General features: G+C 56.7%; 1 pseudogene; it reads right to left on the reverse strand.

Moving 5' to 3' along the window:
• LOC140119689 (protein mab-21-like 3) overlaps positions 1 to 23,834 on the reverse strand; it is a 79,981-nt pseudogene that overhangs the window by 10,152 nt on the left and 45,995 nt on the right.

A 23,834-nucleotide genomic window follows, 5' to 3' on the forward strand; every position in this document is an offset into this window, starting at 1 on the left:
GCTCCTGCCAGAGGGGGGAGGAGCACACCCCAGTATGTCAGTACCAGAGGGGGGAGCACACACCAGTATGTCAGTACCAGAGGGGGGAGCACACACCAGTATGTCAGTACCAGAGGGGGGAGCACACACCAGTATGTCAGTACCAGAGGGAGGAGCACACACCAGTATGTCAGTACCAGAGGGAGGAGCACACACCAGTATGTCAGTACCAGAGGGGGGAGCACACACCAGTATGTCAGTACCAGAGGGGGGAGCACACACCAGTATGTCAGTACCAGAGGGAGGAGCACACCAGTATGTCAGTACCAGAGGGAGGAGCACACACCAGTATGTCAGTACCAGAGGGGGGAGCACACACCAGTATGTCAGTACCAGAGGGGGGAGCACACACCAGTATGTCAGTACCAGAGGGAGGAGCACACACCAGTATGTCAGTACCAGAGGGAGGAGCACACCAGTATGTCAGTACCAGAGGGAGGAGCGCACACCAGTATGTCAGTACCAGAGGGAGGAGCACACACCAGTATGTCAGTACCAGAGGGAGGAGCGCACCAGTATGTCAGTACCAGAGGGAGGAGCGCACCAGTATGTCAGTACCAGAGGGGGGAGCACACACCAGTATGTCAGTACCAGAGGGAGGAGCACACACCAGTATGTCAGTACCAGAGGGGGGAGCACACACCAGTATGTCAGTACCAGAGGGGGGAGCACACACCAGTATGTCAGTACCAGAGGGAGGAGCACACACCAGTATGTCAGTACCAGAGGGAGGAGCACACCAGTATGTCAGTACCAGAGGGAGGAGCGCACACCAGTATGTCAGTACCAGAGGGAGGAGCACACACCAGTATGTCAGTACCAGAGGGAGGAGCGCACCAGTATGTCAGTACCAGAGGGAGGAGCGCACCAGTATGTCAGTACCAGAGGGGGGAGCACACACCAGTATGTCAGTACCAGAGGGAGGAGCACACACCAGTATGTCAGTAACAGAGGGAGGAGCACACACCAGTATGTCAGTACCAGAGGGGGGAGCACACACCAGTATGTCAGTACCAGAGGGGGGAGCACACACCAGTATGTCAGTACCAGAGGGAGGAGCACACACCAGTATGTCAGTACCAGAGGGGGGAGCACACACCAGTATGTCAGTACCAGAGGGGGGAGCACACCCCAGTATGTCGGTACCAGAGGAGGGAGCACACACCAGTATGTCAGTACCAGAGGGGGGAGCACACACCAGTATGTCAGTACCAGAGGGAGGAGCACACACCAGTATGTCAGTACCAGAGGGAGGAGCACACACCAGTATGTCAGTACCAGAGGGAGGAGCACACACCAGTATGTCAGTACCAGAGGGAGGAGCACACACCAGTATGTCAGTACCAGAGGGGGGAGCACACACCAGTATATCAGTACCAGAGGGAGGAGCACACACCAGTATGTCAGTACCAGAGGGAGGAGCGCACACCAGTATGTCAGTACCAGAGGGGGGAGCACACACCAGTATGTCAGTACCAGAGGGGGGAGCGCACACCAGTATGTCAGTACCAGAGGGGGGAGCGCACACCAGTATGTCAGTACCAGAGGGAGGAGCGCACCCCAGTATGTCAGTACCAGAGGGGGGAGCACACACCAGTATGTCAGTACCAGAGGGAGGAGCACACACCAGTATGTCAGTACCAGAGGGAGGAGGACACACCAGTATGTCCGTACCAGAGGGAGGAGCGCACACCAGTATGTCATTACCAGAGGGAGGAGGACACACCAGTATGTCCGTACCAGAGGGAGGAGCGCACACCAGTATGTCATTACCAGAGGGAGGAGCGCACACCAGTATGTCAGTAACAGAGGGAGGAGCACACACCAGTATGTCAGTACCAGAGGGGGGAGCACACACCAGTATGTCAGTACCAGAGGGAGGAGCACACACCAGTATGTCAGTACCAGAGGGAGGAGCACACACCAGTATGTCAGTACCAGAGGGAGGAGCACACACCAGTATGTCAGTACCAGAGGGGGGAGCACACCCCAGTATGTCAGTACCAGAGAAGGGAGCACACCAGTATGTCAGTACCAGAGGGAGGAGCGCACACCAGTATGTCAGTACCAGAGGGGGGAGCACACACCAGTATGTCAGTACCAGAGGGAGGAGCACACACCAGTATGTCAGTACCAGAGGGAGGAGCACACACCAGTATGTCAGTACCAGAGGGGGGAGCACACACCAGTATGTCAGTACCAGAGGGGGGAGCACACACCAGTATGTCAGTACCAGAGGGGGTAGCGCACACCAGTATGTCAGTACCAGAGGGGTGAGCACACACCAGTATGTCCGTACCAGAGGGAGGAGCACACACCAGTATGTCAGTACCAGAGGGAGGAGCACACCCCAGTATGTCAGTACCAGAGAGGGGAGGAGCACACACCAGTATATCAGTACCAGAGGGGGGAGCACAGACTAGCGGGTCAGTGCTTGGTTTACAACCCTTCATCCTGGTGGGAAATGTCCTTTAATGGTTATACACTGTATCAATTAATAGTTCTGTACAGTAGAAAGAATCAATGGGGCCAAGCGTATTCCTCAATACCCTCCATAAGCCTAATCTTTATAAGACCCCGCGGTATCCCGCACGCAGGTCTTCTCTCACCTTCAGGTTGTCGCTGTGGATCCCAGAGTTGGAAATGCTGTGGAACCTGGAGTCCCAGGAGTTTATCTGTGTGGTGAGCGCCAACATGATGTCCTGGACCTCCTCCACCATGCGGGAGACGTTGCGATGACGGGATTCCCCCTGGAGACAGACAGATGTAGATGAGTGTGAGAAGCGCATGTAACACAGGGCCTCCGGTGACGGTAGAGGGCTCTTCTATGCAGGATACATCAATGGCCCAGAGACGGCCCACATACCGGCCTGACCCATGGAGACAGCTCACACACCAGCCTGACCCCTGGAGACAGCTCACACACCATCCTGACCCCTGGAGACAGCTCACACACCAGCCTGACCCCTGGAGACATTTCACACACCAGCCTGACCCCTGGAGACGGCTCACACACCAGCCTGACCCCTGGAGACGGCTCACACACCAGCCTGACCCCTGGAGACGGCTCACACACCAGCCTGACCCCCGGAAACGGCTCACACACCAGCCTGACCCCCGGAGACGGCTCACACACCAGCCTGACCCCCGGAGACGGCTCACACACCAGCCTGACCCCCGGAGACGGCTCACACACCAGCCTGACCCCTGGAGACGGCTCACACACCAGCCTGACCCCTGGAGACGGCTCACACACCAGCCTGACCCCTGGAGACGGCTCACACCCCAGCCTGACCCCTGGAGACGGCTCACACACCAGCCTGATCCCTGGAGACGGCTCACACACCAGCCTGACCCCTGGAGACGGCTCACACACCAGCCTGACCCCTGGAGACGGCTCACACACCAGCCTGACCCCTGGAGACGGCTCACACACCAGCCTGACCCCTGGAGACAGCTCACACACCAGCCTGACCACTGTAGACAGCTCACACACCAGCCTGACCCCTGGAGACAGCTCACACACCAGCCTGACCCCTGGATACAGCTCACACACCAGCCTGACCCCTGGAGACGGCTCACACACCAGCCTGATCCCTGGAGACGGCTCACACACCAGCCTGACCCCTGGAGACGGCTCACACACCAGCCTGACCCCTGGAGACGGCTCACACACCAGCCTGACCCCTGGAGAAGGCTCACACACCAGCGTGACCCCTGGAGAAGGCTCACACACCAGCCTGACCCCCGGAGACAGCTCACACACCAGCCTGACCCCTGGAGACAGCTCACACACCAGCCTGACCCCTGGAGACAGCTCACACACCAGCCTGACCCCTGGAGACGGCTCACACACCAGCCTGACCCCTGGAGACGGCTCACACACCAGCCTGACCCCTGGATAGGAGAGTGGTGGTCAGCAGGTAGGTTGGTGAGGGTATATAAGAGAGTGGTGGTCAGCAGGTAGCTTGGTGGGGTATATAGGAGAGTGGTGGTCAGCTGGTAGCTTGGTGGGGTATATAGGAGAGTGGTGGTCAGCAGGTAACTTGGTGAGGTATATAGGAGAGTGGTGGTCAGCAGGTACCTTGGTTGGGTATATAGGAGAGTGGTGGTCAGGTAGGTTGGTGAGGGTATATAGGAGAGTGATGGTCAGCAGGTAGGTTGGTGAGGGTATATAGGAGAGTGGTGGTCAGCAGGTAGGTTGGTTAGGGTATATAGGAGAGTGGTGGTCAGCAGGTAGCTTGGTGGGGTATATAGGAGAGTGGTTGTCAGCAGGTAGTTTGGTGAGGGTATATAGGAGAGTGGTGGTGAGCAGTTAACTTGGTGAGGTTTATTGGAGAGTGGTGGTCAGCAGGTAGCTTGGTGGTGTATATAGGAGAGTGGTGGTCAGCAGGTAGGTTGGTGAGGGTATATAGGAGAGTGGTGGTGAGCAGGTAGCTTGGTGAGGGTATATAGGAGAGTGGTGGTGAGCAGGTAACTTGGTGGGGTTTATTGGAGAGTGGTGGTCAGCAGGTAGCTTGGTGGGGTATATAGGAGAGTGGTGGTCAGCAGGTAGGTTGGTGAGGGTATATAGGAGAGTGGTGGTGAGCAGGTAGCTTGGTGAGGGTATATAGGAGAGTGGTGGTCAGCAGGTAACTTGGTGGGGTTTATTGGAGAGTGGTGGTGAGCAGGTAGCTTGGTGGGGTATATAGGAGAGTGGTGGTCAGCAGGTAGCTTGGTGCGGTATATAGGAGAGTGGTGGTCAGCAGGTAGCTTGGTGGGGTATATAGGAGAGTGGTGGTCAGCAGGTAGGTCGGTGAGGGTATATAGGATAGTGGTGGTGAGCAGGTAACTTGGTGGGGTATATAGGAGAGTGGTGGTCAGCAGGTAGCTTGGTGCGGTATATAGGAGAGTGGTGGTCAGCAGGTAGCTTGGTGGGGTATATAGGAGAGTGGTGGTCAGCAGGTAACTTGGTGGGGTATATAGGAGAGTGGTGGTCAGCAGGTAACTTGGTGGGGTTTATTGGAGAGTGGTTGTCAAGATTTTACTAGGATATTAGTGATTCTACTGGGCTCTTAATAGACATGGTCTGTAGGGGGCAGTAGAAAGCTTACTTATAGGCGATTGTCCTGGGGCTGTAGTGCACTCAGTGACATTGGAGATAAATGATTAATGAGTCTGGGTTAGTTATGGATCAGTGATGTACAAGGTGATTGCTGAGTGATGAAGGTCAAAGATGTTTTCAGATAGATCTGTGATGGATTGGGAGGATGAAGGACAGGGGACATAATATAGATCAGTGACGGGTGGAGAGTGAAGAGCAGGAGGCAGCAGATAGACCAGGGATGGTTGGTGAGGGTGAAAAGCAGGAGGCAGCAGATAGATCAGGGATGGTTGGAGAGGGTGAAGAGCAGGAGGCAGCAGATAGATCAGGGATGGTTGGAGAGGGAGAAGAGCAGGAGGCAGCAGATAGATCAGGGATGGTTGGAGAGGGTGAAGAGCAGGAGGCAGCAGATAGACCAGGGATGGTTGGAGAGGGTGAAGGGCAGGAGGCAGCAGATAGATCAGGGATGGTTGGAGAGGGTGAAGGGCAGGAGGCAGCAGATAGATCAGGGAAAGTTGGAGAGGGTAAAAAGCAGGAGGCAGCAGATAGACCAGGGATGGTTGGAGAGGGTGAAGAGCAGGAGGCAGCAGATAGATCAGGGATGGTTGGAGAGGGTGAAGGGCAGGAGGCAGCAGATAGACCAGGGATGGTTGGAGAGGGTAAAAAGCAGGAGGCAGCAGATAGACCAGGGATGGTTGGAGAGGGTGAAGGGCAGGAGGCAGCAGATAGACCAGGGATGGTTGGAGAGGGTAAAAAGCAGGAGGCAGCAGATAGACCAGGGATGGTTGGAGAGGGTGAAGGGCAGGAGGCAGCAGATAGATCAGGGATGGTTGGAGAGGGGGCGTAGGGCAGAAGGCAGCAGATAGATCAGGGATGGTTGGAAAGGGTTAAGGGCAGGAGGCAGCAGATAGATCAGGGATGGTTGGAGAGGGTAAAAAGCAGGAGGCAGCAGATAGACCAGGGATGGTTGGAGAGGGTGAAGGGCAGGAGGCAGCAGATAGATCAGGGATGGTTGGAGAGGGGGCGTAGGGCAGAAGGCAGCAGATAGATCAGGGATGGTTGGAAAGGGTTAAGGGCAGGAGGCAGCAGATAGATCAGGGATGGTTGGAAAGGGTGAAGGGCAGGAGGCAGCAGATAGATCAGGGATGGTTGGAGAGGGTGAAGGGCAGAAGGCAGCAGATAGATCAGGGATGGTTGGAGAGGGTGAAGGGCAGGAGGCAGCAGATAGACCAGGGATGGTTGGAGAGGGTGAAAGGCAGGAGGCAGCATATAGATCAGGGATGGTTGGAGAGGATGAAGGGCAGGAGGCAGCAGATAGATCAGGGATGGTTGGAGAGGAAGAAGAGCAGCAGGCAGCAGATAGATCAGGGGTGGTTGGAGAGGGTGAAGAGCAGGAGGCAGCAGGTAGATCAGAGATGGTTGGAGAGGGTGAAGGGCAGGAGGCAGCAGATAGATCAGGGATGGTTGGAGAGGGGGCGAAGGGCAGAAGGCAGCAGATAGATCAGGGATGGTTGGAGAGGGTGAAGAGCAGGAGGCAGCAGGTAGATCAGAGATGGTTGGAGAGGGGGCGAAGGCAGGAGGCAGCAGATAGATCTGGGATGGTTGGAGAGGGTGAAGGGCAGGAGGCAGCAGATAGACCAGGGATGGTTGGAGAGGGTGAAGGGCAGGAGGCAGCAGATAGACCAGGGATGGTTGGAGAGGGTGAAGGGCAGGAGGCAGCAGATAGACCAGGGATGGTTGGAGAGGGTGAAGGGCAGGAGGCAGCAGATAGATCAGGGATGGTTGGAGAGGGTGAAGGGCAGGAGGCAGCAGATAGATCAGGGATGGTTGGAGAGGGAGAAGAGCAGGAGGCAGCAGATAGATCAGGGATGGTTGGAGAGGGTGAAGGGCAGGAGGCAGCAGATAGATCAGGGATGGTTGGAGAGGGTGAAGGGCAGGAGGCAGCAGATAGATCAGGGATGGTTGGAAAGGGTGAAGGGCAGGAGGCAGCAGATAGATCAGGGATGGTTGGAGAGGGTGAAGGGCAGGAGGCAGCACATAGATCAGGGATGGTTGGAGAGGGAGAAGAGCAGGAGGCAGCAGATAGATCAGGAATGGTTGGAGAGGGTGAAGGGCAGGAGGCAGCAGATAGACCAGGGATGGTTGGAGAGGGTGAAGGGCAGGAGGCAGCAGATAGACCAGGGATGGTTGGAGAGGGTGAAGGGCAGAAGGCAGCAGATAGATCAGGGATGGTTGGAGAGGGTGAAGGGCAGGAGGCAGCACATAGATCAGGGATGGTTGGAGAGGGGGCGAAGGGCAGAAGGCAGCAGATAGATCAGGGATGGTTGGAGAGGGTGAAGGGCAGGAGGCAGCAGATAGCTCAGGGATGGTTGGAGAGGGAGAAGAGCAGGAGGCAGCAGATAGATCAGGGATGGTTGGAGAGGGAGAAGAGCAGGAGGCAGCAGATAGATCAGGGATGGTTGGAGAGGGTGAAGGGCAGGATGCAGCAGATAGATCAGGGATGGTTGGAGAGGGTGAAGGGCAGGAGGCAGCAGATAGATCAGGGATGGTTGGAGAGGGTCAAGGGCAGGAGGCAGCAGATAGATCAGGGATGGTTGGAGAGGGTGAAGGGCAGGAGGCAGCAGATAGATCAGGGATGGTTGGAGAGGGTGAAGGGTAGGAGGCAGCAGATAGACCAGGGATGGTTGGAGAGGGTGAAGGGCAGGAGGCAGCAGATAGACCAGGGATGGTTGGAGAGGGTGAAGGGCAGAAGGCAGCAGATAGATCAGGGATGGTTGGAGAGGGTGAAGGGCAGGAGGCAGCACATAGATCAGGGATGGTTGGAGAGGGGGCGAAGGGCAGAAGGCAGCAGATAGATCAGGGATGGTTGGAGAGGGTGAAGGGCAGGAGGCAGCAGATAGATCAGGGATGGTTGGAGAGGGAGAAGAGCAGGAGGCAGCAGATAGATCAGGGATGGTTGGAGAGGGTGAAGGGCAGGAGGCAGCAGATAGATCAGAGATGGTTGGAGAGGGTGAAGGGCAGAAGGCAGCAGATAGATCAGGGATGGTTGGAGAGGGTGAAGGGCAGGAGGCCGCAGATAGACCAGGGATGGTTGGAGAGGGTGAAAGGCAGGAGGCAGCATATAGATCAGGGATGGTTGGAGAGGACGAAGGGCAGGAGGCAGCAGATAGATCAGGGATGGTTGGAGAGGAAGAAGAGCAGCAGGCAGCAGATAGATCAGGGATGGTTGGAGAGGGTGAAGAGCAGGAGGCAGCAGGTAGATCAGAGATGGTTGGAGAGGGTGAACGGCAGGAGGCAGCAGATAGATCAGGGATGGTTGGAGAGGGGGCGAAGGGCAGAAGGCAGCAGATAGATCAGGGATGGTTGGAGAGGGTGAAGGGCAGGAGGCAGCAGATAGATCAGGGATGGTTGGAGAGGGTGAAGGGTAGGAGGCAGCAGATAGATCAGGGATGGTTGGAGAGGGAGAAGAGCAGGAGGCAGCAGATAGATCAGGGATGGTTGGAGAGGGAGAAGAGCAGGAGGCAGCAGATAGATCAGGGATGGTTGGAGAGGGTGAAGGGCAGGATGCAGCAGATAGATCAGGGATGGTTGGAGAGGGTGAAGGGCAGGAGGCAGCAGATAGATCAGGGATGGTTGGAGAGGGTCAAGGGCAGGAGGCAGCAGATAGATCAGGGATGGTTGGAGAGGGTGAAGGGCAGGAGGCAGCAGATAGATCAGGGATGGTTGGAGAGGGTGAAGGGTAGGAGGCAGCAGATAGATCAGGGATGGTTGGAGAGGGTGAAGGGCAGGAGGCAGCAGATAGATCAGGGATGGTTGGAGAGGGTGAAGGGCAGGAGGCAGCACATAGATCAGGGATGGGTGGAGAGGATGAAGGGCAGGAGGCAGCACATAGATCAGGGATGGTTGGAGAGGGTGAAGGGCAGGAGGCAGCACATAGATCAGGGATGGTTGGAGAGGGGGCGAAGGGCAGAAGGCAGCAGATAGATCAGGGATGGTTGGAGAGGGTGAAGGGCAGGAGGCAGCAGATAGATCAGGGATGGTTGGAGAGGGTGAAGGGCAGGAGGCAGCAGATAGACCAGGGATGGTTGGAGAGGGTGAAGGGCAGGAGGCAGCAGATAGACCAGGGATGGTTGGAGAGGGTGAAGGGCAGGAGGCAGCAGATAGACCAGGGATGGTTGGAGAGGGTGAAGGGCAGGAGGCAGCAGATAGATCAGGGATGGTTGGAGAGGGTGAAGGGCAGGAGGCAGCAGATAGATCAGGGATGGTTGGAGAGGGAGAAGAGCAGGAGGCAGCAGATAGATCAGGGATGGTTGGAGAGGGTGAAGGGCAGGAGGCAGCAGATAGATCAGGGATGGTTGGAGAGGGTGAAGGGCAGGAGGCAGCAGATAGATCAGGGATGGTTGGAAAGGGTGAAGGGCAGGAGGCAGCAGATAGATCAGGGATGGTTGGAGAGGGTGAAGGGCAGGAGGCAGCACATAGATCAGGGATGGTTGGAGAGGGAGAAGAGCAGGAGGCAGCAGATAGATCAGGAATGGTTGGAGAGGGTGAAGGGCAGGAGGCAGCAGATAGACCAGGGATGGTTGGAGAGGGTGAAGGGCAGGAGGCAGCAGATAGACCAGGGATGGTTGGAGAGGGTGAAGGGCAGAAGGCAGCAGATAGATCAGGGATGGTTGGAGAGGGTGAAGGGCAGGAGGCAGCACATAGATCAGGGATGGTTGGAGAGGGGGCGAAGGGCAGAAGGCAGCAGATAGATCAGGGATGGTTGGAGAGGGTGAAGGGCAGGAGGCAGCAGATAGATCAGGGATGGTTGGAGAGGGAGAAGAGCAGGAGGCAGCAGATAGATCAGGGATGGTTGGAGAGGGAGAAGAGCAGGAGGCAGCAGATAGATCAGGGATGGTTGGAGAGGGTGAAGGGCAGGATGCAGCAGATAGATCAGGGATGGTTGGAGAGGGTGAAGGGCAGGAGGCAGCAGATAGATCAGGGATGGTTGGAGAGGGTCAAGGGCAGGAGGCAGCAGATAGATCAGGGATGGTTGGAGAGGGTGAAGGGCAGGAGGCAGCAGATAGATCAGGGATGGTTGGAGAGGGTGAAGGGTAGGAGGCAGCAGATAGATCAGGGATGGTTGGAGAGGGTGAAGGGCAGGAGGCAGCAGATAGATCAGGGATGGTTGGAGAGGGTGAAGGGCAGGAGGCAGCACATAGATCAGGGATGGGTGGAGAGGATGAAGGGCAGGAGGCAGCACATAGATCAGGGATGGTTGGAGAGGGTGAAGGGCAGGAGGCAGCACATAGATCAGGGATGGTTGGAGAGGGGGCGAAGGGCAGAAGGCAGCAGATAGATCAGGGATGGTTGGAAAGGGTTAAGGGCAGGAGGCAGCAGATAGATGAGGGATGGTTGGAAAGGGTGAAGGGCAGGAGGCAGCAGATAGATCAGGGATGGTTGGAGAGGGTGAAGGGCAGAAGGCAGCAGATAGATCAGGGATGGTTGGAGAGGGTGAAGGGCAGGAGGCAGCAGATAGACCAGGGATGGTTGGAGAGGGTGAAAGGCAGGAGGCAGCATATAGATCAGGGATGGTTGGAGAGGATGAAGGGCAGGAGGCAGCAGATAGATCAGGGATGGTTGGAGAGGAAGAAGAGCAGCAGGCAGCAGATAGATCAGGGGTGGTTGGAGAGGGTGAAGAGCAGGAGGCAGCAGGTAGATCAGAGATGGTTGGAGAGGGTGAAGGGCAGGAGGCAGCAGATAGATCAGGGATGGTTGGAGAGGGGGCGAAGGGCAGAAGGCAGCAGATAGATCAGGGATGGTTGGAGAGGGTGAAGAGCAGGAGGCAGCAGGTAGATCAGAGATGGTTGGAGAGGGGGCGAAGGCAGGAGGCAGCAGATAGATCAGGGATGGTTGGAGAGGGTGAAGGGCAGGAGGCAGCAGATAGACCAGGGATGGTTGGAGAGGGTGAAGGGCAGGAGGCAGCAGATAGACCAGGGATGGTTGGAGAGGGTGAAGGGCAGGAGGCAGCAGATAGACCAGGGATGGTTGGAGAGGGTGAAGGGCAGGAGGCAGCAGATAGATCAGGGATGGTTGGAGAGGGTGAAGGGCAGGAGGCAGCAGATAGATCAGGGATGGTTGGAGAGGGAGAAGAGCAGGAGGCAGCAGATAGATCAGGGATGGTTGGAGAGGGTGAAGGGCAGGAGGCAGCAGATAGATCAGGGATGGTTGGAGAGGGTGAAGGGCAGGAGGCAGCAGATAGATCAGGGATGGTTGGAAAGGGTGAAGGGCAGGAGGCAGCAGATAGATCAGGGATGGTTGGAGAGGGTGAAGGGCAGGAGGCAGCACATAGATCAGGGATGGTTGGAGAGGGAGAAGAGCAGGAGGCAGCAGATAGATCAGGAATGGTTGGAGAGGGTGAAGGGCAGGAGGCAGCAGATAGACCAGGGATGGTTGGAGAGGGTGAAGGGCAGGAGGCAGCAGATAGACCAGGGATGGTTGGAGAGGGTGAAGGGCAGAAGGCAGCAGATAGATCAGGGATGGTTGGAGAGGGTGAAGGGCAGGAGGCAGCACATAGATCAGGGATGGTTGGAGAGGGGGCGAAGGGCAGAAGGCAGCAGATAGATCAGGGATGGTTGGAGAGGGTGAAGGGCAGGAGGCAGCAGATAGATCAGGGATGGTTGGAGAGGGAGAAGAGCAGGAGGCAGCAGATAGATCAGGGATGGTTGGAGAGGGAGAAGAGCAGGAGGCAGCAGATAGATCAGGGATGGTTGGAGAGGGTGAAGGGCAGGATGCAGCAGATAGATCAGGGATGGTTGGAGAGGGTGAAGGGCAGGAGGCAGCAGATAGATCAGGGATGGTTGGAGAGGGTCAAGGGCAGGAGGCAGCAGATAGATCAGGGATGGTTGGAGAGGGTGAAGGGCAGGAGGCAGCAGATAGATCAGGGATGGTTGGAGAGGGTGAAGGGTAGGAGGCAGCAGATAGACCAGGGATGGTTGGAGAGGGTGAAGGGCAGGAGGCAGCAGATAGACCAGGGATGGTTGGAGAGGGTGAAGGGCAGAAGGCAGCAGATAGATCAGGGATGGTTGGAGAGGGTGAAGGGCAGGAGGCAGCACATAGATCAGGGATGGTTGGAGAGGGGGCGAAGGGCAGAAGGCAGCAGATAGATCAGGGATGGTTGGAGAGGGTGAAGGGCAGGAGGCAGCAGATAGATCAGGGATGGTTGGAGAGGGAGAAGAGCAGGAGGCAGCAGATAGATCAGGGATGGTTGGAGAGGGTGAAGGGCAGGAGGCAGCAGATAGATCAGAGATGGTTGGAGAGGGTGAAGGGCAGAAGGCAGCAGATAGATCAGGGATGGTTGGAGAGGGTGAAGGGCAGGAGGCCGCAGATAGACCAGGGATGGTTGGAGAGGGTGAAAGGCAGGAGGCAGCATATAGATCAGGGATGGTTGGAGAGGACGAAGGGCAGGAGGCAGCAGATAGATCAGGGATGGTTGGAGAGGAAGAAGAGCAGCAGGCAGCAGATAGATCAGGGATGGTTGGAGAGGGTGAAGAGCAGGAGGCAGCAGGTAGATCAGAGATGGTTGGAGAGGGTGAACGGCAGGAGGCAGCAGATAGATCAGGGATGGTTGGAGAGGGGGCGAAGGGCAGAAGGCAGCAGATAGATCAGGGATGGTTGGAGAGGGTGAAGGGCAGGAGGCAGCAGATAGATCAGGGATGGTTGGAGAGGGTGAAGGGTAGGAGGCAGCAGATAGATCAGGGATGGTTGGAGAGGGAGAAGAGCAGGAGGCAGCAGATAGATCAGGGATGGTTGGAGAGGGAGAAGAGCAGGAGGCAGCAGATAGATCAGGGATGGTTGGAGAGGGTGAAGGGCAGGATGCAGCAGATAGATCAGGGATGGTTGGAGAGGGTGAAGGGCAGGAGGCAGCAGATAGATCAGGGATGGTTGGAGAGGGTCAAGGGCAGGAGGCAGCAGATAGATCAGGGATGGTTGGAGAGGGTGAAGGGCAGGAGGCAGCAGATAGATCAGGGATGGTTGGAGAGGGTGAAGGGTAGGAGGCAGCAGATAGATCAGGGATGGTTGGAGAGGGTGAAGGGCAGGAGGCAGCAGATAGATCAGGGATGGTTGGAGAGGGTGAAGGGCAGGAGGCAGCACATAGATCAGGGATGGGTGGAGAGGATGAAGGGCAGGAGGCAGCACATAGATCAGGGATGGTTGGAGAGGGTGAAGGGCAGGAGGCAGCACATAGATCAGGGATGGTTGGAGAGGGGGCGAAGGGCAGAAGGCAGCAGATAGATCAGGGATGGTTGGAGAGGGTGAAGGGCAGGAGGCAGCAGATAGATCAGGGATGGTTGGAGAGGGTGAAGGGCAGGAGGCAGCAGATAGACCAGGGATGGTTGGAGAGGGTGAAGGGCAGGAGGCAGCAGATAGACCAGGGATGGTTGGAGAGGGTGAAGGGCAGGAGGCAGCAGATAGACCAGGGATGGTTGGAGAGGGTGAAGGGCAGGAGGCAGCAGATAGATCAGGGATGGTTGGAGAGGGTGAAGGGCAGGAGGCAGCAGATAGATCAGGGATGGTTGGAGAGGGAGAAGAGCAGGAGGCAGCAGATAGATCAGGGATGGTTGGAGAGGGTGAAGGGCAGGAGGCAGCAGATAGATCAGGGATGGTTGGAGAGGGTGAAGGGCAGGAGGCAGCAGATAGATCAGGGATGGTTGGAAAGGGTGAAGGGCAGGAGGCAGCAGATAGATCAGGGATGGTTGGAGAGGGTGAAGGGCAGGAGGCAGCACATAGATCAGGGATGGTTGGAGAGGGAGAAGAGCAGGAGGCAGCAGATAGATCAGGAATGGTTGGAGAGGGTGAAGGGCAGGAGGCAGCAGATAGACCAGGGATGGTTGGAGAGGGTGAAGGGCAGGAGGCAGCAGATAGACCAGGGATGGTTGGAGAGGGTGAAGGGCAGAAGGCAGCAGATAGATCAGGGATGGTTGGAGAGGGTGAAGGGCAGGAGGCAGCACATAGATCAGGGATGGTTGGAGAGGGGGCGAAGGGCAGAAGGCAGCAGATAGATCAGGGATGGTTGGAGAGGGTGAAGGGCAGGAGGCAGCAGATAGATCAGGGATGGTTGGAGAGGGAGAAGAGCAGGAGGCAGCAGATAGATCAGGGATGGTTGGAGAGGGAGAAGAGCAGGAGGCAGCAGATAGATCAGGGATGGTTGGAGAGGGTGAAGGGCAGGATGCAGCAGATAGATCAGGGATGGTTGGAGAGGGTGAAGGGCAGGAGGCAGCAGATAGATCAGGGATGGTTGGAGAGGGTCAAGGGCAGGAGGCAGCAGATAGATCAGGGATGGTTGGAGAGGGTGAAGGGCAGGAGGCAGCAGATAGATCAGGGATGGTTGGAGAGGGTGAAGGGTAGGAGGCAGCAGATAGATCAGGGATGGTTGGAGAGGGTGAAGGGCAGGAGGCAGCAGATAGATCAGGGATGGTTGGAGAGGGTGAAGGGCAGGAGGCAGCACATAGATCAGGGATGGGTGGAGAGGATGAAGGGCAGGAGGCAGCACATAGATCAGGGATGGTTGGAGAGGGTGAAGGGCAGGAGGCAGCACATAGATCAGGGATGGTTGGAGAGGGGGCGAAGGGCAGAAGGCAGCAGATAGATCAGGGATGGTTGGAAAGGGTTAAGGGCAGGAGGCAGCAGATAGATGAGGGATGGTTGGAAAGGGTGAAGGGCAGGAGGCAGCAGATAGATCAGGGATGGTTGGAAAGGGTGAAGGGCAGGAGGCAGCAGATAGATCAGGGATGGTTGGAGAGGGTGAAGGGCAGGAGGCAGCACATAGATCAGGGATGGTTGGAGAGGGTGAAGGGCAGGAGGCAGCAGATAGATCAGGGATGGTTGGAGAGGGAGAAGAGCAGGAGACATCAGATAGACCAGAGATGGTTGGAGAGGGTGAAAGGCAGGATGCAGCAGATAGATCAGGGATGGTTGGAGAGGGAGAAGAGCAGGAGGCAGCAGATAGATCAGGGATGGGTGGAGAGGGAGAAGAACAGGAGACATCAGATAGACCAGGGATGGTTGGAGAGGGTGAAAGGCAGGATACAGCAGCTAGATCAGGGATGGTTGGAGAGGGAGAAGAGCAGGAGGCAGCAGATAGATCAGGGATGGGTGGAGAGGGAGAAGAACAGGAGACATCAGATAGACCAGGGATGGTTGGAGAGGGTGAAAGGCAGGATACAGCAGATAGATCAGGGATGGTTGGAGAGGGAGAAGAGCAGGAAGCAGCAGATAGATCAGGGATGGTTGGAGAGGGTGAAGGGCAGGAGGCAGCAGATAGACCAGGGATGGTTGGAGAGGGTGAAGGGCAGAAGGCAGCAGATAGATCAGGGATGGTTGGAGAGGGTGAAGGGCAGGAGGCAGCACATAGATCAGGGATGGTTGGAGAGGAGGCGAAGGGCAGAAGGCAGCAGATAGATCAGGGATGGTTGGAGAGGAGGCGAAGGGCAGGAGGCAGCAGATAGATCAGGGATGGTTGGAGAGGGTGAAGGGCAGAAGGCAGCAGATAGATCAGGGATGGTTGGAGAGGGTGAAGGGCAGGAGGCAGCAGATAGATCAGGGATGGTTGGAGAGGGTGAAGGACAGGAGGCAGCAGATAGATCAGGGATGGTTGGAGAGGGTGAAGGGCAGGAGGCAGCACATAGATAAGGGATGGGTGGAGAGGATGAAGGGCAGGAGGCAGCACATAGAACAGGGATGGTTGGAGAGGGTGAAGGGCAGGAGGCAGCACATATATCAGGGATGGTTGGAGAGGGGGCGAAGGGCAGAAGGCAGCAGATAGATCAGGGATGGTTGGAAAGGGTTAAGGGCAGGAGGCAGCAGATAGATCAGGGATGGTTGGAAAGGGTGAAGGGCAGGAGGCAGCAGATAGATCAGGGATGGTTGGAAAGGGTGAAGGGCAGGAGGCAGCAGATAGATCAGGGATGGTTGGAGAGGGTGAAGGGCAGGAGGCAGCAGATAGATCAGGGATGGTTGGAGAGGGTGAAGAGCAGGAGGCAGCAGGTAGATCAGAGATGGTTGGAGAGGGGGCGAAGGGCAGAAGGCAGCAGATAGACCAGGGATGGTTGGAGAGGGAGAAGAGCAGGAAGCAGCAGATAGACCAGGGATGGTTGGAAAGGGTGAAGGGCAGGAGGCAACAGATAGATCAGGGATGGGTGGAGAGGGTGAAGGGCAGGAGGCAGCAGATAGATCAGGGATGGTTGGAGAGGGTGAAGGGCAGGAGGCAGCAGATAGATCAGTGATGGTTGGAGAGGGAGAAGAGCAGGAGGCAGCAGATAGATCAGGGATTGTTGGAGAGGGTGAAGGGCAGGAGGCAGCAGATAGACCAGGGATGGTTGGAGAGGGTGAAGGGCAGGAGGCAGCAGATAGACCAGGGATGGTTGGAGAGGGTGAAGGGCAGAAGGCAGCAGATAGATCAGGGATGGTTGGAGAGGGTGAAGGGCAGGAGGCAGCACATAGATCAGGGATGGTTGGAGAGGGGGCGAAGGGCAGAAGGCAGCAGATAGATCAGGGATGGTTGGAGAGGGTGAAGGGCAGGAGGCAGCAGATAGATCAGGGATGGTTGGAGAGGGAGAAGAGCAGGAGGCAGCAGATAGATCAGGGATGGTTGGAGAGGGAGAAGAGCAGGAGGCAGCAGATAGATCAGGGATGGTTGGAGAGGGTGAAGGGCAGGATGCAGCAGATAGATCAGGGATGGTTGGAGAGGGTGAAGGGCAGGAGGCAGCAGATAGATCAGGGATGGTTGGAGAGGGTCAAGGGCAGGAGGCAGCAGATAGATCAGGGATGGTTGGAGAGGGTGAAGGGCAGGAGGCAGCAGATAGATCAGGGATGGTTGGAGAGGGTGAAGGGCAGGAGGCAGCACATAGATCAGGGATGGTTGGAGAGGGTGAAGGACAGGAGGCAGCAGATAGATCAGGGATGGTTGGAGAGGGTGAAGGGCAGGAGGCAGCACATAGATCAGGGATGGGTGGAGAGGATGAAGGGCAGGAGGCAGCACATAGATCAGGGATGGTTGGAGAGGGTGAAGGGCAGGAGGCAGCACATATATCAGGGATGGTTGGAGAGGGGGCGAAGGGCAGAAGGCAGCAGATAGATCAGGGATGGTTGGAAAGGGTTAAGGGCAGGAGGCAGCAGATAGATCAGGGATGGTTGGAAAGGGTGAAGGGCAGGAGGCAGCAGATAGATCAGGGATGGTTGGAAAGGGTGAAGGGCAGGAGGCAGCAGATAGATCAGGGATGGTTGGAGAGGGTGAAGGGCAGGAGGCAGCAGATAGATCAGGGATGGTTGGAGAGGGTGAAAGGCAGGAGGCAGCACATAGATCAGGGATGGTTGGAGAGGGTGAAGGGCAGGAGGCAGCACATAGATCAGGGATGGGTGGAGAGGATGAAGGGCAGGAGGCAGCACATAGATCAGGGATGGTTGGAGAGGGTGAAGGGCAGGAGGCAGCACATAGATCAGGGATGGTTGGAGAGGGTGAAGGGCAGAAGGCAGCAGATAGATCAGGGATGGTTGGAGAGGGTGAAGGGCAGGAGGCAGCAGATAGATCAGGGATGGTTGGAGAGGGTGAAGGGCAGGAGGCAGCACATACATCAGGGATGGGTGGAGAGGATGAAGGGCAGGAGGCAGCACACAGATCAGGGATGGTTGGAGAGGGTGAAGGGCAGGAGGCAGCACATAGATCAGGGATGGTTGGAGAGGGGGCGAAGGGCAGAAGGCAGCAGATAGATCAGGGATGGTTGGAGAGGGTGAAGGGCAGGAGGCAGCACATACATCAGGGATGGGTGGAGAGGATGAAGGGCAGGAGGCAGCACACAGATCAGGGATGGTTGGAGAGGGTGAAGGGCAGGAGGCAGCAGATAGATCAGAGATGGTTGGAGAGGGTGAAGGGCAGAAGGCAGCAGATAGATCAGGGATGGTTGGAGAGGGTGAAGGGCAGGAGGCAGCAGATAGACCAGGGATGGTTGGAGAGGGTGAAAGGCAGGAGGCAGCATATAGATCAGGGATGGTTGGAGAGGATGAAGGGCAGGAGGCAGCAGATAGATCAGGGATGGTTGGAGAGGAAGAAGAGCAGCAGGCAGCAGATAGATCAGGGGTGGTTGGAGAGGGTGAAGAGCAGGAGGCAGCAGGTAGATCAGAGATGGTTGGAGAGGGTGAAGGGCAGGAGGCAGCAGATAGATCAGGGATGGTTGGAGAGGGGGCGAAGGGCAGAAGGCAGCAGATAGATCAGGGATGGTTGGAGAGGGTGAAGGGCAGGAGGCAGCAGATAGATCAGGGATGGTTGGAGAGGGTGAAGGGCAGGAGGCAGCAGATAGATCAGGAATAGTTGGAGAGGGTGAAGGGCAGAAGGCAGCAGATAGACCAGGGATGGTTGGAGAGGGTGAAGGGCAGGAGGCAGCAGATAGACCAGGGATGGTTGGAGAGGGTGAAGGGCAGAAGGCAGCAGATAGATCAGGGATGGTTGGAGAGGGTGAAAGGCAGGAGGCAGTACATAGATCAGGGATGGTTGGAGAGGGGGCGAAGGGCAGAAGGCAGCAGATAGATCAGGGATGGTTGGAGAGGGTGAAGGGCAGAAGGCAGCATATAGATCAGGAATGGTTGGAGAGGGTGAAGGGCAGGATGCAGCAGATAGATCAGGGATGGTTGGAGAGGGTGAAGGGCAGGAGGCAGCAGATAGATCAGGGATGGTTGGAAAGGGTGAAGAGCAGGAGGCAGCATATAAATCAGGGATGGTTGAAGAGGGAGAAGAGCAGGAGGCGGCAGATAGATCAGGGATGGGTGGAGAGGGAGAAGAGCAGGAGACATCAGATAGACCAGGGATGGTTGGAGAGGGTGAAAGGCAGGATACAGCAGATAGATCAGGGATGGGTGGAGAGGGAGAAGAGCAGGAGACATCAGATAGACCAGGGATGGTTGGAGAGGGTGAAAGGCAGGATACAGCAGATAGATCAGCGATGGTTGGAGAGGGAGAAGAGCAGGAAGCAGCAGATAGATCAGGGATGGTTGGAGAGGGGGCAAAGGGCAGATGGCAGCAGATAGATCAGGGATCGTTGGAGAGGGTGAAGGCCAGGAGGCACCAGATAGATCAGAGATGGTTGGAGAGGGTGAAGGGCAGGAGGCAGCAGATAGACCAGGGATGGTTGGAGAGGGTGAAAGGCAGAAGGCAGCATATAGATCAGGGATGGTTGGAGAGGACGAAGGGCAGGAGGCAGCAGATAGATCAGGGATGGTTGGAGAGGGTGAAGGGCAGGAGGCAGCAGATAGACCAGGGATGGTTGGAGAGGGTGAAAGGCAGAAGGCAGCATATAGATCAGGGATGGTTGGAGAGGACGAAGGGCAGGAGGCAGCAGATAGATCAGGGATGGTTGGAGAGGAAGAAGAGCAGCAGGCAGCAGATAGATCAGGGATGGTTGGAGAGGGTGAAGAGCAGGAGGCAGCAGGTAGATCAGAGATGGTTGGAGAGGGGGCGAAGGCAGGAGGCAGCAGATAGATCAGGGATGGTTGGAGAGGGTGAAGGGCAGGAGGCAGCAGATAGACCAGGGATGGTTGGAGAGGGTGAAGGGCAGGAGGCAGCAGATAGACCAGGGATGGTTGGAGAGGGTGAAGGGCAGGAGGCAGCAGATAGACCAGGGATGGTTGGAGAGGGTGAAGGGCAGGAGGCAGCAGATAGATCAGGGATGGTTGGAGAGGGTGAAGGGCAGGAGGCAGCAGATAGATCAGGGATGGTTGGAGAGGGAGAAGAGCAGGAGGCAGCAGATAGATCAGGGATGGTTGGAGAGGGTGAAGGGCAGGAGGCAGCAGATAGATCAGGGATGGTTGGAGAGGGTGAAGGGCAGGAGGCAGCAGATAGATCAGGGATGGTTGGAAAGGGTGAAGGGCAGGAGGCAGCAGATAGATCAGGGATGGTTGGAGAGGGTGAAGGGCAGGAGGCAGCACATAGATCAGGGATGGTTGGAGAGGGAGAAGAGCAGGAGGCAGCAGATAGATCAGGAATGGTTGGAGAGGGTGAAGGGCAGGAGGCAGCAGATAGACCAGGGATGGTTGGAGAGGGTGAAGGGCAGGAGGCAGCAGATAGACCAGGGATGGTTGGAGAGGGTGAAGGGCAGAAGGCAGCAGATAGATCAGGGATGGTTGGAGAGGGTGAAGGGCAGGAGGCAGCAGATAGATCAGGGATGGTTGGAGAGGGAGAAGAGCAGGAGGCAGCAGATAGATCAGGGATGGTTGGAGAGGGAGAAGAGCAGGAGGCAGCAGATAGATCAGGGATGGTTGGAGAGGGTGAAGGGCAGGATGCAGCAGATAGATCAGGGATGGTTGGAGAGGGTGAAGGGCAGGAGGCAGCTGATAGATCAGGGATGGTTGGAGAGGGTCAAGGGCAGAAGGCAGCAGATAGATCAGGGATGGTTGGAGAGGGTGAAGGGCAGGAGGCAGCAGATAGATCAGGGATGGTTGGAGAGGGAGAAGGGTAGGAGGCAGCAGATAGATCAGGGATGGTTGGAGAGGGTGAAGGGCAGGAGGCAGCAGATAGATCAGGGATGGTTGGAGAGGGTGAAGGGCAGGAGGCAGCACATAGATCAGGGATGGGTGGAGAGGATGAAGGGCAGGAGGCAGCACATAGATCAGGGATGGTTGGAGAGGGTGAAGGGCAGGAGGCAGCACATAGATCAGGGATTGTTGGAGAGGGTGAAGGGCAGGAGGCAGCAGATAGATCAGGGATGGTTGGAGAGGGTGAAGGGCAGGAGGCAGCACATAGATAAGGGATGGGTGGAGAGGATGAAGGGCAGGAGGCAGCACATAGAACAGGGATGGTTGGAGAGGGTGAAGGGCAGGAGGCAGCACATATATCAGGGATGGTTGGAGAGGGAGAAGAGCAGGAGGCAGCAGATAGATCAGGGATGGGTGGAGAGGGTGAAGGGCAGGAGGCAGCAGATAGATCAGGGATGGTTGGAGAGGGAGAAGGGTAGGAGGCAGCAGATAGATCAGGGATGGTTGGAGAGGGTGAAGGGCAGGAGGCAGCAGATAGATCAGGGATGGTTGGAGAGGGTGAAGGGCAGGAGGCAGCACATAGATCAGGGATGGGTGGAGAGGATGAAGGGCAGGAGGCAGCACATAGATCAGGGATGGTTGGAGAGGGTGAAGGGCAGGAGGCAGCACATAGATCAGGGATGGTTGGAGAGGGGGCGAAGGGCAGAAGGCAGCAGATAGATCAGGGATGGTTGGAAAGGGTTAAGGGCAGGAGGCAGCAGATAGATGAGGGATGGTTGGAAAGGGTGAAGGGCAGGAGGCAGCAGATAGATCAGGGATGGTTGGAGAGGGGGCGAAGGGCAGAAGGCAGCAGATAGATCAGGGATGGTTGGAAAGGGTTAAGGGCAGGAGGCAGCAGATAGATGAGGGATGGTTGGAAAGGGTGAAGGGCAGGAGGCAGCAGATAGATCAGGGATGGTTGGAAAGGGTGAAGGGCAGGAGGCAGCAGATAGATCAGGGATGGTTGGAGAGGGTGAAGGGCAGGAGGCAGCACATAGATCAGGGATGGTTGGAGAGGGTGAAGGGCAGGAGGCAGCAGATAGATCAGGGATGGTTGGAGAGGGAGAAGAGCAGGAGACATCAGATAGACCAGAGATGGTTGGAGAGGGTGAAAGGCAGGATGCAGCAGATAGATCAGGGATGGTTGGAGAGGGAGAAGAGCAGGAGGCAGCAGATAGATCAGGGATGGGTGGAGAGGGAGAAGAACAGGAGACATCAGATAGACCAGGGATGGTTGGAGAGGGTGAAAGGCAGGATACAGCAGCTAGATCAGGGATGGTTGGAGAGGGAGAAGAGCAGGAGGCAGCAGATAGATCAGGGATGGGTGGAGAGGGAGAAGAACAGGAGACATCAGATAGACCAGGGATGGTTGGAGAGGGTGAAAGGCAGGATACAGCAGATAGATCAGGGATGGTTGGAGAGGGAGAAGAGCAGGAAGCAGCAGATAGATCAGGGATGGTTGGAGAGGAGGCGAAGGGCAGAAGGCAGCAGATAGATCAGGGATGGTTGGAGAGGAGGCGAAGGGCAGGAGGCAGCAGATAGATCAGGGATGGTTGGAGAGGGTGAAGGGCAGAAGGCAGCAGATAGATCAGGGATGGTTGGAGAGGTTGAAGGGCAGGAGGCAGCACATAGATCAGGGATGGTTGGAGAGGGTGAAGGACAGGAGGCAGCAGATAGATCAGGGATGGTTGGAGAGGGTGAAGGGCAGGAGGCAGCACATAGATAAGGGATGGGTGGAGAGGATGAAGGGCAGGAGGCAGCACATAGAACAGGGATGGTTGGAGAGGGTGAAGGGCAGGAGGCAGCACATATATCAGGGATGGTTGGAGAGGGGGCGAAGGGCAGAAGGCAGCAGATAGATCAGGGATGGTTGGAAAGGGTTAAGGGCAGGAGGCAGCAGATAGATCAGGGATGGTTGGAGAGGGTGAAGGGCAGGAGGCAGCAGATAGACCAGGGATGGTTGGAGAGGGTGAAGGGCAGGAGGCAGCAGATAGATCAGGGATGGTTGGAGAGGGTGAAGGGCAGGAGGCAGCAGATAGATCAGGGATGGTTGGAGAGGGAGAAGAGCAGGAGGCAGCAGATAGATCAGGGATGGTTGGAGAGGGTGAAGGGCAGGAGGCAGCAGATAGATCAGGGATGGTTGGAGAGGGTGAAGGGCAGGAGGCAGCAGATAGATCAGGGATGGTTGGAAAGGGTGAAGGGCAGGAGGCAGCAGATAGATCAGGGATGGTTGGAGAGGGTGAAGGGCAGGAGGCAGCACATAGATCAGGGATGGTTGGAGAGGGAGAAGAGCAGGAGGCAGCAGATAGATCAGGAATGGTTGGAGAGGGTGAAGGGCAGGAGGCAGCAGATAGACCAGGGATGGTTGGAGAGGGTGAAGGGCAGGAGGCAGCAGATAGACCAGGGATGGTTGGAGAGGGTGAAGGGCAGAAGGCAGCAGATAGATCAGGGATGGTTGGAGAGGGTGAAGGGCAGGAGGCAGCAGATAGATCAGGGATGGTTGGAGAGGGAGAAGAGCAGGAGGCAGCAGATAGATCAGGGATGGTTGGAGAGGGAGAAGAGCAGGAGGCAGCAGATAGATCAGGGATGGTTGGAGAGGGTGAAGGGCAGGATGCAGCAGATAGATCAGGGATGGTTGGAGAGGGTGAAGGGCAGGAGGCAGCTGATAGATCAGGGATGGTTGGAGAGGGTCAAGGGCAGAAGGCAGCAGATAGATCAGGGATGGTTGGAGAGGGTGAAGGGCAGGAGGCAGCAGATAGATCAGGGATGGTTGGAGAGGGAGAAGGGTAGGAGGCAGCAGATAGATCAGGGATGGTTGGAGAGGGTGAAGGGCAGGAGGCAGCAGATAGATCAGGGATGGTTGGAGAGGGTGAAGGGCAGGAGGCAGCACATAGATCAGGGATGGGTGGAGAGGATGAAGGGCAGGAGGCAGCACATAGATCAGGGATGGTTGGAGAGGGTGAAGGGCAGGAGGCAGCACATAGATCAGGGATTGTTGGAGAGGGTGAAGGGCAGGAGGCAGCAGATAGATCAGGGATGGTTGGAGAGGGTGAAGGGCAGGAGGCAGCACATAGATAAGGGATGGGTGGAGAGGATGAAGGGCAGGAGGCAGCACATAGAACAGGGATGGTTGGAGAGGGTGAAGGGCAGGAGGCAGCACATATATCAGGGA

This window comes from Engystomops pustulosus, chromosome 2 (assembly GCF_040894005.1).
Source record: "Engystomops pustulosus chromosome 2, aEngPut4.maternal, whole genome shotgun sequence".
Taxonomy (NCBI): Eukaryota; Metazoa; Chordata; class Amphibia; order Anura; family Leptodactylidae; genus Engystomops; species Engystomops pustulosus.